The sequence below is a fragment of the Phaenicophaeus curvirostris genome, chromosome 4 (genome assembly GCF_032191515.1).
Source record: "Phaenicophaeus curvirostris isolate KB17595 chromosome 4, BPBGC_Pcur_1.0, whole genome shotgun sequence".
Lineage (NCBI taxonomy): Eukaryota > Metazoa > Chordata > Aves > Cuculiformes > Cuculidae > Phaenicophaeus > Phaenicophaeus curvirostris.
In genome coordinates, this window is record NC_091395.1 from 8,570,404 (window position 1) to 8,588,234 (window position 17,831).

General features: G+C 40.5%; 1 protein-coding gene across 2 annotated transcripts in view; it reads left to right on the top strand.

The window, feature by feature from the left end:
• JADE1 (jade family PHD finger 1) overlaps positions 1-17,831 on the top strand; it is a 148,151-nt gene that overhangs the window by 44,397 nt on the left and 85,923 nt on the right. The window contains exon 1 of one of the 2 annotated variants that reach the window (XM_069855228.1): positions 6,995-7,021. The exons of the other annotated variant lie outside the window; for it this stretch is intronic. The gene's annotated coding sequence lies outside the window, so the exon portion shown is untranslated. Of the gene's footprint in view, positions 1-6,994; positions 7,022-17,831 lie in introns of those variants that run through there. 2 annotated transcript variants of the gene reach the window in all.

A 17,831-nucleotide genomic window follows, 5' to 3' on the forward strand; every position in this document is an offset into this window, starting at 1 on the left:
TCAGATAGTAATTATGATATGTTCAGATATCCAGAAAAAAAAAAAAAAAAAATGGAAAAAATGTTTTCTGAAACACTGGCACTCTTGGTGGCTCTCTTCAAAGTACTCTTCTGGTCTCTGAAGTTAAACCAGTATTTTCAATGCTGGTCTGAAACTTACTACACTGAGTATCTGACCAGTTCCTAAGGCTCTAGAACGGGAAGCTTCTGGATCCTAGGAACACTTGACACTGGCAGTAAGGGTGGCCTGGGACCTATCTGAGAATACAAAGAACTCAAAAATAGCTGTTTAGTCCTCTTGACAATGGAGATGGTGCTTGTCTGCACGTGACTTCTGCAGCTAGATTACAGCTCGCTTTGTGTTTTCTGTTGCTCACTTTATGTTAGGTGGAGACAAGTACTCATACATAAAACACCTACAGTTAAATTGCTGCCTGCCCATGATTTTATTCTCTACAAACCTTAAAATACTATTTCAGAACTAGAACAACAGAAGAAATAGCTTTTCACCTTGCATACAGTGGCAGCCAAAACTGGCTAAGTTTCTCTTTTACTCCTAACCTTGTTTGCCTTGAGCTGTGTAAAATCTCCAGATGCCAGACTGATCCATTTTATGGGGACAGTTCTGCTAAAACAAAAATCTTTCCTAAATGGGTGAGAAAAAAAGCCTTTTTTTGCATTATAAACACTGCTTTATAGCAATTGTATTTCAAGCTGACCTGAAATATTTTTGGTGGCATTCAAGTGAAATTTCAAAATTATTCTGTCTTCTGCATTTATTGAGGTTCCGAGTTTGTCAGAGTTCTTAGGCTGTGGCTTTATGGTACAAAATGTTGTATTTTTGAGGAAATGTCTGTGACAAACCGAGTGGGTCTTGCAGATTTGTGCCTTAAGTCATCCTGATTGGAGAATTTTCTGCATATGTTCTGATGCTACAGTTAATCTCCTCCACACCCCAATACTCCAAGCTTTGCTTTTGAACCCAGGTGATATATTGTAGCCTGATCTGTGAGGGTTTCTATGCAATAAGACAGGGAAGTGATCGTGCCCATGTACTCGGCATTGGTGAGGCCACATCTTGAATCCTGTGTTTGGTTTTGGGGCCCCTCCATACAAGAAGGGCACTGAGATGCATGTCCAGAAGCCAACAAAGCTGGTGAAGGGGCTGGAGAACAAATGTTATGAGGAGCAGCTGTGGGAACTTGGGTTGTTTAGCCTAGAAAAGACGTGGCTGAGGGGAGACCTTATTGCTTTCTGCAGCTCCCTGAAAGGAGACTGTAGTGAGGTGGGTATTGGTCTCTTCTCCCAAGTAACAAGTGATAGGATGAGATGAAATGGTCTCAAGTTGCACCAGGGGAGGTTTAGATTAAACATTGGGAAAAATTCCTTCGCTGAAAGGGTTATTGGGCACTGGCAGAGGCTGGCCAGGAAGGTGGCTGAATCACCATCCCTGGAGGCATTTAAAGGACAGGCAGATGAGGTGCTCAGGAATATGGTTTAGTAGTGGACAGATATGGTTGGACTTGATGATCGCAAAGGTCTTTTCCAACCAAATGTTTTTATGATTCTAAAACACCTCACATTTCAAATTATTTTGTAATATATGTGCGCATGACAAAAAGAAAAATCACACAGCATAAAAGTATTGCAAGAGTTTTTACAAACTGCAGGTGATTTTGGAATACGTGGCTGAGCTTTTTTTTTTGTGAATTGCTGTTCATCAAGCTTTCCTTTCTGTGGTACAATTTCTACATTTTAGGTTGTAACCTTTCACGAAGCTGTTTAAACTGTGTACCTAGAAATGTGGAGTGAAGCATTCCACCTGCTTCATTTCTGAACGTCTGTTTTACCCCGACAGAGCTCAGGACTGCTTGTCTGTCAACTGCTGTCACTTGAAGCATCAACATTTCTGTGCCTGAGGAATTGTTCTGAGTAGGCACAATGCATATAGATTGTGGCTTTGGTTATTGCTGCACAAGGGGCTGGTGTTAGATTAAGCTCTTTCCTTTGACGTGATCTGCAATGAGCACCAAGCCTGTACTGGAGCAAAAGATTGTGTATCAATACTGTACAAATCTTGGGCTCTGTCTCAGGCCTGTGTTTCAAACACAGATGAAATGCATCTAAATTGTTCCCTTTCTCACGGGGTCCATGCTGAGGGTTCACTTACGATGAGCCTGTTGTTCTTTGTGTCCGGATAAATACTTAGGACATGCATGGCGACAGCAGCAGGATAAGTCTTAGGGTTCAGATTTTGGGCAAAGAAAGGTTTCAAACCTGTATGAATGCTAAATTACTGAACTATTGAGTAAAAAGCTATTCCTCCTGATACTGTTTTGTAAGTTTAATTCTTTCTTGAACCGTAAACACTCCTAAAACCTCCTGTGGTGCAATGGCTTCTCACTACTTCTGCTAGTGTTTTACTTTGTTCTTGAGGTAAAGGCAAGTCCCCAGCTACATGTTGATGTAGATTTATGCCCAAGAATCCCAAAATTTAAGGACAGCTTCACCATTCACAATTAAAACCTTATTTGTAGAATCTTTGTGTACAGGCTTTTGCTTGAGGTGTGGGTGTACAGGTTTTCTTATTGGATTTTGGTTGGCTTTTGACCTTCTGAATGGTTGTGTGAATGTTAACATTGCTTACTCTGTGACTGCCATGATCTGCTACCTGTACTTGTTCCAGGTGTTCAGGGTTTGGCTTATCTGTGCTGTAGGTGCTGACCGTCAGCTGGAGATACAAAAGCTGATTCTGGGATGATAAGGGCTCTGCTCTAAGTAGTGACTTTGAGAGGAGATTTAGGTGCTGTTAGCCGTATCCTTCAGGGTAAGATTCCTCTGTTCTAAACCAGAACTTTTGAATGCATTCTTGTGAGCTGAACAATTGATTTGCAAAGAATGAACCAAGGATGCAGATTTCAGGTTTCTCACTTGGCGGGTTTCGAACCATGCAATTTTGTCACTTGTTGCTGCTGAAGTAACTTATAGTTTCTGGTTTATATGCAAGTGGCTGTAACATGGAGTTACAAAGCATGTTGAACTGTTCAGTGATTCTTGTTGTCATTTAATTTGTGAGTACGAGCTTGAGTCCTGGTTTCAGCTGGGGTGGAGTTAATTTTCTTTCTGGTAGCTGGTGTAGTGCTATGTTTTGGATTTGAGTTGAAGATAATGTTGTTAAACCACTGATGCTTTTAGTCATTGCTAAGCAGTCAATGACTTTTCAGCTTCTTGTGCTGGCTTGACAGCAAGAAGGCAGGGGAAGCTGGAAGGGAACACAGGACGGCTGACCTGAACTGGCCGAAGGGATATTCCATACCATACATTAGAAGGGCATCAATTGTTGAGTGGTGAGCAACTGTATTGTGCCTCATTTATTTTGTGTATCCTATTATTATTATTCCCTCTCCCCTTCATTGTCCCATTAAGCTGTCTTTATCTCAACCCATGAGTTTTAGCTTTTTTTTTTGTTCTACCCCCCATCCCACTGGTGAGGGGAGGTGAACGAGCAGCTGTGCGGTGCTTACTTATTGACTGGGATTAAGCTATGGCAGTTTGAAAGGTTTGATATGGCATGGTTTTGTAGGATGAGATAAATCTCCAACTAGATGTTAATGATGTCTGGCAATAGATCTTTGATTGTCTTTTATTACTGGATGTAAGTGATTGTCCTTGGCCCCCATCTTTGTGATGTCATAGGCCAACACTGAGCACAACAAAATGAAATGGATTTGACTTGTTTCTAGATACAACTTAAAATGTTGGTTTGTTTATAGGCATGAACTAACAAATCAACAAATTGACCGGGATTCAAGGACTGTGAGTATTATTGCTGGTCTTTCCAGCATTGAATGCAGTGGTCTCGTCAGGTGAATTAGTCTTCTCTTATAGATTAAAAAGTTGAGACCTGGAGAAGCAAGTGACAATGACATTCTTTGTGTAAGTTATAAAAACAGATATGATCTAAAGGAATATTTAATATCAAGAGTAACTTGCATTTATTTTATATTGTAACATTTCCATCTGTAATTGTTCCAGAGAGTTTGTAATGCAAAGGTTTAAAACAGTTTTATTTCAGAGCTGCTTCTTGTGCTTGGTGATGGTAGAGACCCCTTTCTTCTTTCCATCTGCTCCCTGTCCCTTCACTACCACTACTACCCCACCAAAAAAAAACTTAGGATCGAGGTTCCTAGGTTCTGGCCCTTCCAGCCAACAGGAGTCCCACCAGGTTCCTTTTTCACCTGTGGCCAGGGTGCTTTATTTGTGCATGTGTATAGAATCATAGAATCATTTGGATTGGAAGGGGCCATAAAGATCATGCAGTTCCAACCCCCTGCCATGGACAGCGACACCTCCCACCAGCCCAGGCTGCTCAAAGCCCCATCCAACCTGGCCTCGAACACCTCCAGGGATGGGGCAGCCACAGCTTTCCTGGGCGACCTGGGCCAGTGCCTCACCACCTTCAGCACTAAGAATTTCTTCCTAATGTCTAGTCTAAATCTTCCCCTTCCAGTTTAAAGCCACTCCCTCCTCATCCTATCACTCCATGCCCTTGTAAAAAGCCCCTTCCCAGCTTTCCTGTAGCCCCTTCAGGTACTGGAAGGTCACTGTAAGGTTTTTCCAAAGCCTTCTCTTCTCCAAGCTGAAGAACCCCGACTCTCTCAGCCTGTCCCCATAGCAGAGGTGCTCCAGCCCTCAGATCATCTTTGTGGCCTCCTCTGGACTCGTTCCAACAGTTACACAGCCTTCTTATGTCTGGGATTCCAGAACTGGACACAATGCTGCAGATGTATGTACTTCTTCAATCTGTAGTCCCTTTTCTGAGCTGACTTCCACAGTGCACGAGGTTTATGGCAACATACACTTTCATTACATATCAATGTTCATATGCAACCTCACTGTGTCTCTGTCAGAGGAAGAACAGCTCCTCAGAGCAAGCCTACAGTATTATCTTTGAACATATGTTCTCTATTAAGTGAGATGAGGAAAGTCACTTAGCTTTCCTTCCATTTGGAGGTTAAAATGGAGGGCTTGTCTAAAAACAGATTGTAGTAAATTGGAGGTTTATTTGAACAGTATGTCAACGTTATTAGCTTGAAAATATATGCTAAATTGATAGGTTTCCTTTAATTACCTCATCTTGAAAGCTGTTCTCAACAAACAAGCACGCGGTTTGAAAGTGATTTAATCTGTCTGAAAATGAGAGAATCGGTGAAAAGCACACAGCGTTGCTTTTGTAAATATGACTTTTGTTATAAAGAGTGCTAGATAGACTATGTAATGCATTTGGCCTGTTTAGCTTCTTCCTGTCCAGAAGGAGTAACAAATTTTTTAAAATGGCTCATTTTTAGTTTCTAGGGTTGTTCTGCAAACGTGCAAACATTGGCCTATGCTTTGCACATGGACAACACACTGCATTGCAAAGGAGATGGGTTTTTCTATGACCGGTTTGAAAGAAGTTGTGTTCCTGGGCTTAGAACACACAATGTCTCTTGACTGCACTGACAGCTGTTTAAATGGCTGTATAAATGCTTCATGCCTGAAATGCATTGTACAAATATCTGAGAGTTCCTTGCTTTTAGACAGTATTCTGAAGATTTTAATGATGTTGTATATGCCAAGAAAGCCAATTTTCTTTAGCGTTTGTCATAATCATAGACGTGTCAGCAGCATCCGCTCAGTGCTACTTATGTATGTGCTATCCTTTCAGACTTGGGAGCTAAAATTAGGGGCCTGCTAGATTGCCCTATTGCAGAGGAGAAAGTGGGGATTTCTAGGGAAACTGAGCTGCCTTAGTACAGCTAATGAGAAACATGTGCCAAGTCTGACTTTCTTCAACGCGACACATAAACAGAAACAGTTTCACAATTTGGAGCTTTAAAACTCTTTCAATAAATAACCCATCTTAAGAATCCACTTGTTCTTGACCAGAATGTGTCTGTAATTCAGGCATCATTTTCTTCTTAATGTGGCTTCTAAGCTGTTAAATTCCAGGTGAAACTCTTTGGGTAGAGACTCATATCCACACCAAAACTGAATAGCAAAGCTCATCTGCCTTTGTTTTAGGAAGCAGCGCTGCCATAGTAAGAATTGATGATCTTCTTGACCTAGTGAGGAGTGGTTCTGAAGTCCAACATTTCAGCTCTTAATAGACTGTGAAAGAAGCATGGCATTTTGAGATCTTCCAAACTACTCGTTGTCACCCTTCCCACTGACTGTATCCAGAAAGGTCAGCATCCAGAAGTGACACTTTCTGACAAAATGGACAGAGAATGTCACAATTCTAGGCAGCCACTAGCTGTCTGGTACAGGAACCATGCAAAATTAACAGTCTTTGCTCCTGTACTTCCAAATAAGTAGGAAATGGCAGATCTTGACCTATGGGGATATTTTGTTCTGAGAGGCTTTGGCAGTGGTTGATAAATCAGTGCTGTTACTTCAAATATTATATTATTGTTGAAGCTACACCCAGTTGTTAAGTTTATTGTACGAGTTAATTTGTATGTATCAGTGAACCTAACTGAGATTCCTAAGTATTTATGTAAAGACATTGAGCGGTGGTGCCTCGTGTAATCCTGGTTTGTTCCATAAGGTGCAGACACAGTCTTTAGTAGAAGAGATAGTATGATGTTTTCATCATGACCTGTGACTGTGCAGTGAGTGCATGGTGTGAGTAACCTTCACTACTGCAGGTGAAGTTATGGTGAGTCTGAGGTGCAATTTGGCTTCCTATATCAGTCAAATACTAGAAGGTGGTCTGCTCCCTTGTCCTTGTGTCTCTGCGCTCTCACACTGTAGTGACTCGAAATGTCTTGGCCTCATTGACTGGTGCTGGCTTTCAGATATCATCCCGAGTCCCTCCTCTCTGGGTTATGTTTCTCCTGCTCCTACCCCGAGCACAGCGTAATACCGGACTCTCCCAGTTGCCACATGCATGGTCACTTCCCCTTGAAATCTAATTTTCTACTTCCCATCCTTTTTACTGTGAACAGTTACTCTTGTATGCACATCCTTTATTCATACAGGTATGTCCAAGTTTTTGTGTTGCCGTTTTATTGTGTTTTATTACTAAAATTATCCTCAGGAACGTAACGTTCTTAAATACAGCAAAAAAGGCTTTTACAATTGCAAGTTTTGCTGTTTCTTGCTGTCCTTATCCCCCTCTTAAGATTTACTATTGATAGCTTCATGCTACATATCACATGAAAATACAGATGGATTTCTATCTCGAAGAGCTTATTATGCACCTTTTGTAGAAACAGTTCACTGGGAAATCCTTATATTTTTTAGTTTTGGTGTTTACCTTTCTCTATGTTCTGGAGGTTTGTAGATAAAATATAGATGCATAAATGGGCCAAGTAACTTGCCAGCACAAGCAGGACTGAAATTATTGAAGTCTTTGTGACTTTACATGCATATAGCTGTGATGAATGTGACACAAAGAAGGCTTGTTTTACAATACAGGCTGCTTCATGCCTTTATCAAAAATGTTTACACATATGTTTACTTCCTAGACAACAAGGCTGTTGCTAGAGGCCATTAGATTAAAAGTCTTCATCCTGCAATTTTCAGTATTAGGATAAATCATAGATCATTGTTTATGTGACTCCTTGTGTTTCATGTCATGTGTCCTCATCTGCAGATGTTTTTCATCATTTAGTGCTAATAGTGAGTATGTGTTAAAGTTTTCTGTGCATTTTTGTGGCTTTTTGTATGTTTAAACTCTACAAATGTAGAATGGGATTGATTATGTATTTTGTCTGTGGGAAATGAAACTCATCCTTGGGATGTTTTTTGGTTTGTTTTCTCTGCTTATACAATTTTTTGCTGTTCTAGAAAAAGGCAGAAAGCTTTCACCAGCTTAACTTTTTGCCTTGCATTCCTGGATTAATAGTGCAAGCGGATGATGTATGTTGAGTCACATGAAGGATGACAAGATGACAGAAACTACTGACATAGTGCAGGGCAGAGCTGGGCTGCTGAATCACCAGGACAAAAGGGAAGTGATTTAGCAGTAATTCCATACCTCAAGTCTTCTGTGTATTGAAAGGATTCCTGCATCAGGAGCTTAAAGGGAAAAGGCACAAGGAATCAGATTTTTCAACTGTTTTAAGTGACTGGAGCTCTGTTAGTGATTGGATGGCTGGGTGATTGAATGAATGCATGTGGTTAACTGATCTGAGCCACTTGAAGATCTGGTTGAGAAGGTCTTTCTAAATGAGTAATAGAGGAAGGACAGGGAGTTTAGAAAGAGTATACCGAATTCTGATTTTTATTCCTCTTATCCTTATTTGGGATAGAATGATAGGCAGCCCTAGCTGAAAAGCTTGATTTAAGAGAGGATTTTTAAAGTTGACTTCCTTCAGAATAGGAAGCAAACCAGAAACCTATCTGCTCCTAAAGCAGGAGGAAAAACTGATGTCTGATTGAATGGTTTTCTTCAGCCTTCACTTACATTACTACATTAGTCAGAGCAAAAGCCAGGCTTTTTCAGGATAGCAGAAGGCTGAAATGAATGCTCGGCATTTCTGCAAGTGCCCTGTATCTGCAGTACACTTTCACTCTTCTAAACTGTGTATCTTCTGGCAAAGCTGACTCAATTTTCTCTAATAGTTATATTTTTCTTTACCTTTGGACTGAAAATGGCTTTGTTGGGTTGTATGTGTGTGAAGGGGTGTGTGTGTGTATTGGGGGATGGCGGTGTTCCATTTTTGTTTCTTTCTACACCATCCAAGTCTAGTAGGAATCATTTCTGGTTTTGGCCAGGAACTTCACAGCTGCTGCTCCTCTTCCTAGCATGTTCAAAAGAATTTTGAAGGGTTTTAACTTCATGCAATGAAGGAAAAGCCCCTAAACTCAATGGAAAGGTAAAAGAGAAGGTTCTAATGCTGTCAGTCTGAATGAATGAATGGGCACACGCTTGTGCTTCTCATTTAAATAAATCTCAAAGCCCCAAAAAAGGGACAATTCAAAATCTATTTGTATAAATTCTTGACTTACAAATATAAACTTATGTGCTTTATAAATAAAGCTTTGTTACAGCACAGCTGAACTGTCCTTATGAATTGTTTCTGGCTTCTTGAGAGTTTGATTCTAAATTATGAGCTTTCTTTCCTCTGGGGTTTGAAAAAGAAATGAAATGAGCAAACCAACAGCACGCCTAGGATGAATCTGTAGAGACCAGTCAGCCTAGAGTCAATGGCTTACGATTCTTCCAAATACGTAGTGCTTCCAATAGAAACTACATTTTAAAAGCACAGTCTGATTCTGGTAAATGCTGCAGCACTCTGTGTAGCTGGAAAGGTGGTGGTGTGCTGTGGGATTAGAATTTAGGATTCTCTCAGATTTTGATGTTTTCAAAGCTACTCTATTACCTTCATTTTCTCTTTCCTTCTCCAGTTACTGATTGCTTCTGCAGCAGCTAGAACAACATGACAGAGACTCCATCCTTTTTTGCCAGTGCAAGCAATAACTTGATTCTGTCCTTTATGATTAAGATGCTTTATTGTTGCAGTCCATGCATTTTAATACCAATCTCTCATGGCAAGCACTATACTATGTAAAGCTCTGACTTACTTTTCTTGTCAGTCCCTTCCTGTGCACAGGGAAGAGGTTGAGGAAGATGGGTTAAAACACTGCCAGCTGCAACAGATGTGCCTTACACCTGCTAAGCCCTTGCCAGCAAGCTGACCTGGCACCCACTGGTTGTAAAGCAAGCAGGAGTACAGTTTTATCGCATTCTAATTTCATTTTCAGACAATCTGAGTTTTTTGAGTTTAGTAAGCTAATATCCTGGTCAAGTGGAATGTCTTGATCAAAATGAGGGTCCTGTCTTCTTCGCAGAATGGAAGTCTGGTATCCACACTTGTGACATGGAAGATAAAAATTGTATCAATGTAAAAGTTTCACATACTCTACGTTTGAATACTATATGGACTCTGTATATACATAGGTACCTTATGCGCCCACCTCTCTCTTCCCAGACGAGTAAAGGGAGAAGTGTTTTGCTCCTTAGCATTTTTTTGTTGTTAGGTTTCAAAGTGTTTGAAAAGGAGTGGTGAAAGTTGAATAGAAAACACCATGCTTCTGAGTGAAACTGTAGAAGGTATCATCAGTACATTATTTACTTGCTGGCAGGAGGGAGGAAAAGTATGGAACGGTCTGAAAGAATAATGTGGAAAGTGGAGGGGAGCACTCACATGTGTAATGATTTCACTGGATATCTTTGGATTGTCTCAATTTGAAGCACACATTTTTGATAGAGTTTCACACTTCTGGCATTTTCCTCTGTCTTTCAAACTGTTCTTAATTCCTCACAGTGAAAGTGAAGTTTCTTATTAGATTGAGTGACTTTTAATTAATGCTTGTCTTTTGTGAAACAGCCTTAGATGTACAGCAAAACTGTGTCAGACTCATTCGATTCAGCAGACCAGCTGTGTGCCCAGCTGCCAAAATTTTGACTACGGAGTCAAAGGCTTATAATCAATTTAGAAAAGTATATAGTTGGACAGAGAGAAAAGTGCTTCCATTTCACTTTTTAGATAGTGATTTGGAGGACATGGAGAAGATTCACGTGAAGGGAATTGATTTTGTTTCCTTCTTCTAAACCTAAAGGAGCTGAGTTTAACACTGCTGAAGGATTTTCTGTGAGATGTTCACACAGCTCTGGTGGTGACAGTATCTTGGCTTCACTTCTGAATTTTGTTCTAAATTTAGGATTCTTCTTTGCCTCTCTCTTGGAAATGTAGTTGTTCCCTTCCCTGCTTGGTATCAACAACAGTCTGCCTCCCTTATAGCATTATTTCTGTACTCAATACTTGCACAGTGTGTGAATCTCTTTATATCGTCTGTGACTATCACTGTGTTGTGGACATACATTATTTTTGCTCTCACAGAAGCAATTTACAATAGATGAATAGATGTCGACAGTTCTGGACAGTCAGAGAAAAGTTGTATCCCGACTGACTTTTTAGTTACGAATCAAAGAAATGTTTTCTTTAGTGCCTTCTACCACGTTTACAAAACTGTTTTGTTTGAGTCATCCATGTTTCCAACCTTTTCTTGGCAAAAAGTAAACAGAAATCAAACAGAAACCTTTCAGGGGGTTGTGCCTGAAGGGCAGATTATTATTATTGTTTAATTTCTGTCTTCATCAGGTCTCTCATTAACAAGTTGCTACGGTTTTATATGTAGCTGCATCAGCACTGCTAGCAATCCTCTTGAGTGAAATGGCTTACCTGCCATCAAAAATTATGAAGACACAGCAGGCAGCAAGACAATAGATCAGCCAGAGTGTCTACAGATGTTTTTAATCTGATCCTTTGTTATTTATACAGTGTCAGAGGTATGCATGTTGTTTTATAGATGCATAAAATGTGAGAGTTTCCTGTCCCAAGGGGCTCACAACATGCAAGATTGGAAATTAAATCCTGCAAGATACTGGTCTGACCAGTGCATGGAGGTAACAGCAAGTGCAGTACGGAATATATCCACTTCTTGCTAGCTGCTTATGTAAGAGGAAGAAACATGCTTAAGTGGTGTGCAGTCAATAATGAGTGAGAGAACTGGTAATGGGTTTTCAGAGCCTTTAATTCTGATTTAAACCTACCTCAGGTCAGCAAGGTCAGTGCTCTTTACTGAAGCCCCAATGACAAGTTGTTAAACGTGTGGACTTTCAGAGATCCCAAGCATGCATAACCCTCACTGAAGACAGGATATGTGTCTGTGTTGGTAAGCTGTGTGCTGCAGAGTGGTCCAAAGGTGGTGATCTCAACATATCTTGCTCGGCTGTATGAGAAATTGTTCCTTATAATCTTGGTCAGTCCAGGGGAACGTGGATCTACGTAACAGGCACTGAGAGATATTGGATGTGGGTTTTGCTACAGCCAAAATATCAATATTTAAGACTATGCAATTTTAAAGTTGACTCATTCAGCTCAAAATCATATGGATAATGTCTTCATGAAAGTCTAAAATCAGTATGACTTTGTATAGGTCAAATTCCACCATGTCTGAAAGTGTTTCTGACTTAGCTCAAAGATCCTATTTAGCTTTGTAAATTGGTCACGTGTTCTTTTCTTTCTGCATATGACCCAAGCACTCAGAGTTTATTGCACTTTTTTACAGATAGATTGAATTTAGAAGGTTTTTTTTCAGAGAATTTCAATTTATGAACAGAGTTAGGGTTTGGGTTTGTAAAGTTAATTGCTGTAGCAGAGCTTGGAAGCATGTTTAGTTGTTCTGTTTCAACTGTATGCACGCGTTTTCATCTTGAGCTGTGCAGGGTGAATTTAAAAACTGTGGAGGAGAAGAGAGACAATTATTTAATTTCCTCCCTAATGAAATAAGATGACCATTTCTGAAGCCCTTTCATTAGTCTGTTTTAAGGCCACAAAGCTATAAAAGAATATCATACTTTTGCTGGTATTTTACAGCTGCTGTTGTGGTAGAACCCTTACCTCCAGAATGTGTTTGGTGAAACTTTGTGAAGTTTGCACTATAGGCTTCACACTTCGTGCATTAAATTTTGACTGGAAAATTTGACTATGAAATTTATTTTTCCTTTAATATAAAGCAAATGATATGTTAGAAGTGCAATCTGAGAAATAATTTTAATGGCCTCTAATACTTATCTAAGAAGTTCTTGACTTCCAGCAGATAAGAATATGATATTTGTAATCCTGAATTCTAAACATAGAAAGTGATAGTATTGACCTCATTATCTTACTTTAAGCACAATTCCCAGTTTTCCACACTGCTTAGGAATTATCTGCGTTCTTCAGAATGTCTCCATGTAAGATAGACCTTGATTTTTTTCAGTCATTTTTCATTTGTGGGGTCATAAAAAGTATTCCCTGATACCTTTGACTGTGTGAAGATCTTCCCCCCCTGCTTTCAATTCTGTTTTCCTTCTCCTGTGTTCTTCCTTATTTTGAGATTTGAAAAATAAAGTTATAACAGAGGGAAAGGCATAGCAAGAGGAAGAAATCTGGAAGTTGGAGGCTCAGAAAAAGAGTTAAGCAAGGATTTTCCTTGCTGTAAAATTATTGGGCAGAAGCCAGGTGCATGAGAGCTAGAGAAGTGGAATTGCAGAAGTTGTTTCTCTGAGTGTTGCAGTCTGGGGGAGGAAAGACAAGTGGAGCTGTAACAGGGCACGACTCCAGGGAGAGAGCCTTTCATGACAGCTTTCTGGGAGAGTGGAAGCTAGGAAAAGATGGCCAGAAGAATGTGCATGAAACATGTTTGTTTGACTTTGCTCAGGCTGCTTCTTAAAAATTTTAAACTAGGTTAATTAGCACTTGCAAAATGCTGCTCTAATAGGCTGAATCCCTTCCTGTCTTTGGATTAGTTAGTTTAGAATTAGCCAGTTCCAGGCTGAAATTGCCAAGTTTCTAGCCTTGACTGAGAAACTGAATGAATTGTCTCACACCTCTGTGCCCCCCATCTGAAACTCAGTGCACGTCTGATTTTCATGTCCTCATTTCATGTTACAATGGGTACAGTGAAAAATGGGAAGGATACTCAGAGGTGTGGAATAACTTCTGGACAAACCCCAGCTGGCTAATGCTTGGAAAAAACTTGATTGTGAAGAGGACGTGACAGAAGACTCTGAAATCCTGGGTGTCATGGAAAAGGTGGCTAAGAATCAAGTAACCAGACTTTCTCATGATGCAAGGGTTAGGCGAGCCTCAAATGATCAGGTGGCAGGCTGGGAACACACAAGAAAGCAGACAGTTCTGTGAACTCATTGCCATGCAGGAATTCACATGCCTAAAGTATGCTTGAGTTCAGAAACTGAGAGATAAATGAAAACCCATGAGGGCCTTCTAAATGCAAAGATGTCCTCTGTGGATCAGAAAGTTCCTGAAAACTGGAGGAATGTGCTGGTGGTTTATCATTTCATGCTTGCTCTGCTCTTGTTGCTTCTCCTCATATCTGGAGTCAGCCGTTGTCGCAGAAAGCCTGGCTCAGTGTGGCCATTTGTGAGGAACAGTAGGTCATGTACAGTAAATATATTACGAAATAATCACTTTGGGACAGTGTAGATTTACTTTTGGAACCTGTTAAGGTGTAAGAGTTCTGAGCTCCTTAGAAAGTTCAACTTCCTGTCTTTTTTTTTTTCCTTTGTTTTAAAATTTTATGTCCATAAGTTTTGAGCATAAAATAGGACATTTAGTATGTTTTCACCTCTGGATTTGACTTTGTTGACACAGTTTGCTATACACTGAAGTACTTGTCTGTGCTCACGTTTATATTTTGAGATTGGACTCAGATAAATGTTATTTCTGCAAATGTAAATTGTCACACAATGTCACTTAAGCCACTTAACTTCAATGGTTAAATTTCTCTTTAGGGTGGGCTAGAGAGAGTCCTGCAGAACTTTGTGCTGTGCACCATCTTTCAGAGGAAATTCTTTGGAGTAGGACTGTACTTGTAAGAAGTTCCTCACCTACCTGAACTTTCAGCATTTGATTTTAATAGCCTCCCATCCCTCCTTCCACCTGCTCTTCCTTCCCTTACCCTTAACAGCTAGCTGGGAGTGAATATTACCAGAAGAAAAGAAAATTTACTCCAAGGGGTTTCAATCCTTTGTTTTTCCTCTCTTAGGGCAGTGCTGACCCACAATTAATTCTATGGGAAGCAGGAAGACTTGCTTGTGGCAATAGCATTCAGTGCCATGTGACAAGCTGTGAACTTCATCTACAGCTCCCCTTGGGACCCTTGGGAAGGCTTTATTCACCATGTGCCTCTCCCCTCTGGCTTCCCTCTGATAATGGACAAGTTCAGTTTGACCGAAATTGCCCCATGGCTGCAGGAGTTGTGTGGACTCCTATTATGTCTCTATGTGCTCTTCTGCAGGAATATCACAAAATCCTGCTTTCCTTAAAAATTAAAGCTTAAATGCCTACTAGCAGGAAATTATATAGTAATTGGATGTTTCTAATGCAAATCTTGCTACAGTATAACTAAAAAATACACCGTTGCTGGAGTTTGCAATTCTGCACCATGGTTCATGTAACATGAACGCACAGTGCACAGGATTGACAATGTGTCTAATGTAAGTGTTTCTTGTTTTTCTTAATGCTAGGAGAGGACGAAAACATCCTAAACCTTTTGTTATTAGGTGCAGTAACTTTAAGTTATCTGAATCTAAAATTAAAACCCTTCAAGGCAGAGGGAGGGAAGAGAAAAGGACACAGAAACATGAAAGGCACAGAACAAAATTGGAAACTCTAGGCACTTGGATATGTCCGTGGTGTGTAAGTATTTGCAGATTCATTTCCAGTTTTGGGACTATAGAGAATGCCTTGACTGAAGGTGATGATAAGGACACACATAGCTTCAGAAGGTGTAGAGTTCACCACCTACCATGGGAAGCTTGGTATTGGTAGAGAAAAAAGAGATATTGCAATTTCATATTGGAATAGGACATTCTGTTCTGTGATACAGTGCAGTTCAGCACACTGTGAGATCCTAGTATTGTGATAATCTGAGCTGGTGTTTTGGTTCCACTCTGGTGCAGACTCCTCGCTCTGTAAGATAGCTGAGGAGTTCAAAACAAGTAGCTCCTGTAATATTTTGTGTGTGTGTGTGTTTAAACAAAACAAACCATGCTTGCATTGTGCCTGGTTGCTCTAAAGTAAGGGAAAAGATGCAGAATGAGTCCTTGGAAACTCGGGGTTCATGAAATGTCTGCAGTGTTAAATATTCAAATCTATTCTCTTAACGCCCATGCCATTAGCAGCCATGAGATTTTCAGGTAGATACTGAAGAGGAACATATGTTGTTTATTTGTTTGTCTGCATTTAAATGTCAAAATTAAAGGGGAAGAACATGAAGGATTCCGAGAAACATGAGCCCATAAATCCATTGCATAGGACAAATTGTGGGTCTGATCCATGCGTGTTCTGAGGGTGACCACTGATGGCTTTGAGGAATGGAGTGTAAACTTCAGTACATGAGTGAGGATTGAGGAGTGTTTTGAGCCGGGAGTGGGACAAGAGTGAAGGAGCAATGAGAATTATTCTCTGTGAAACATTTGTCTTCATAGACATATCATGGGGGTAAGGTGTAACCTGTTGTAGGTGCATCTTTTAAGCCAGCAGTGGCCCAAGTGGCCAAGAAGGCCAATGACATCCTGACCTTTATCAGAAACAGTTGAATTGCCATCCCTGAAGCTGTTTGAAAGACAGGCAGGTGAGGTCCTCAGGGGTCTGGTTTAGTAGTGGACGGGTATGATTGGACTTGGTGATCTCAAAGGTCTTTTCCAACCAAATGATTCTACGATTCATTTTAATAAGATTTGGAGCAGGAACCAAGGCTTGTGGCAGATGCACTTGCACCTCTTCCTGCAATTTTCAAAGCACTTTACAGTCACTTCTAGATATTAGGTGTTTCCTGCAATTCAATTAATGTTTATTGCATTTTCCTCCTCGTTACATACAGTCGGGTTTATTCTGAGGTGGTTGCTATCTGCAGTTGCTTAGCCTGGCACAATGGAAATATAATGGTGGTAAGCAGAAAAAGAGAAAAAAAAATATTCTATTTACAAGCTAAATGCAATCTTCCATTACGTGAAACTATGAGAGCCATTCAATGTCCACTTGCCCTTAGCCAGGCTAGAGTCTGTCTTTTCAGTTTTTCCCCTTGGACATACCAAATTTCATATTGGAATTTGTCAATTGATATCTTTCGTGAGCATGACAAAGAGAATCGTTATTTCCAGAGAGGATTTCTCACAGCTATGTCTTGTTAATTCTCCTGCCACAAATGACCTCCCAAAGGGATATTGAAGCTGCAGGTGCACAGAAATGATTGGAGAACAAATACTTTTAACGTTGTTATTTTAAAAAATGGTATGACATGAGAAGTCCACGAGACAGGGCATTCTCGTTGCTTATTGAGGCAGTTGTGTTTCCCAAAGTCTGCTAGCACAGACAAGGTTGCAAAATTAAGTGCTTGGAAGTTAAAAAGTGACCAGCTGACCTTAAAATGTAATCAGTGCTTGTGTGCTTTTCACCAATTTTGATAAATTGTGCTTCTGAACTTTGCCTGCAGGTATCATAAACTTTAGGTATACGATAGCCTCGTGCTTTCTGCTTGTCAGCAGTGGGAGGGCAGCTTTAATTCTTACCCTTATTTTAAGATAAGCTTTCTCAAAAATGCATGTAAATAAGGAAAACCCACCAGGAGTGGGCTTCTTCTGCAGCATGATTGTAGCTGTAATTTGGTAGTAAAACACAGGAAAACCTTTTAGGTGTTTGAGACAAGAGGTGACAGCAGACCAATTGTTTTAACATTTTGTTTGCTAATACTGTGTTCAAGTTTTAGTTCAGTAAAGCTCGATAAGAAACTCTGTGATGCTAGTTTGAGGTGAATGTTGCTTGAATCATCAAAGTTGTTCTAACCCCAAACCAACCTCAACAAATGGCTTAATATTGCTTGTACATGGGACCTGGGGAAAGGTGAGAAAAACCTACAAGGATGATCCGAGGGCTGTAGCACCTCTGCTATGAGGACAGGCTGGGAGAGCTGGGAGAGCCTGGAGAAGTCTCCAAGAAGACCTTAGAACAGCTTCCAGTACCTGAAGGGGCTACTGGAAAGATGGGGAGGGGATTTTTACAAGGGCATGGAGTGATAGGATGAGAGAGGAGTGGCTTTAAACTGGAAGGGGAAGATTTAGACTAGATATTAGGAAGAATTTCTTCGTGCCGAGGGTGGTGAGGCACTGGCCCAGGTTGCCCAGGGAAGCTGTAGCTGCCCCATCCCTGGAGGTGTTCAAGGCCAGGTTGGATGGGGCTCTGAGCAGCCTGATCTGGTGGGAGATGGGATTGG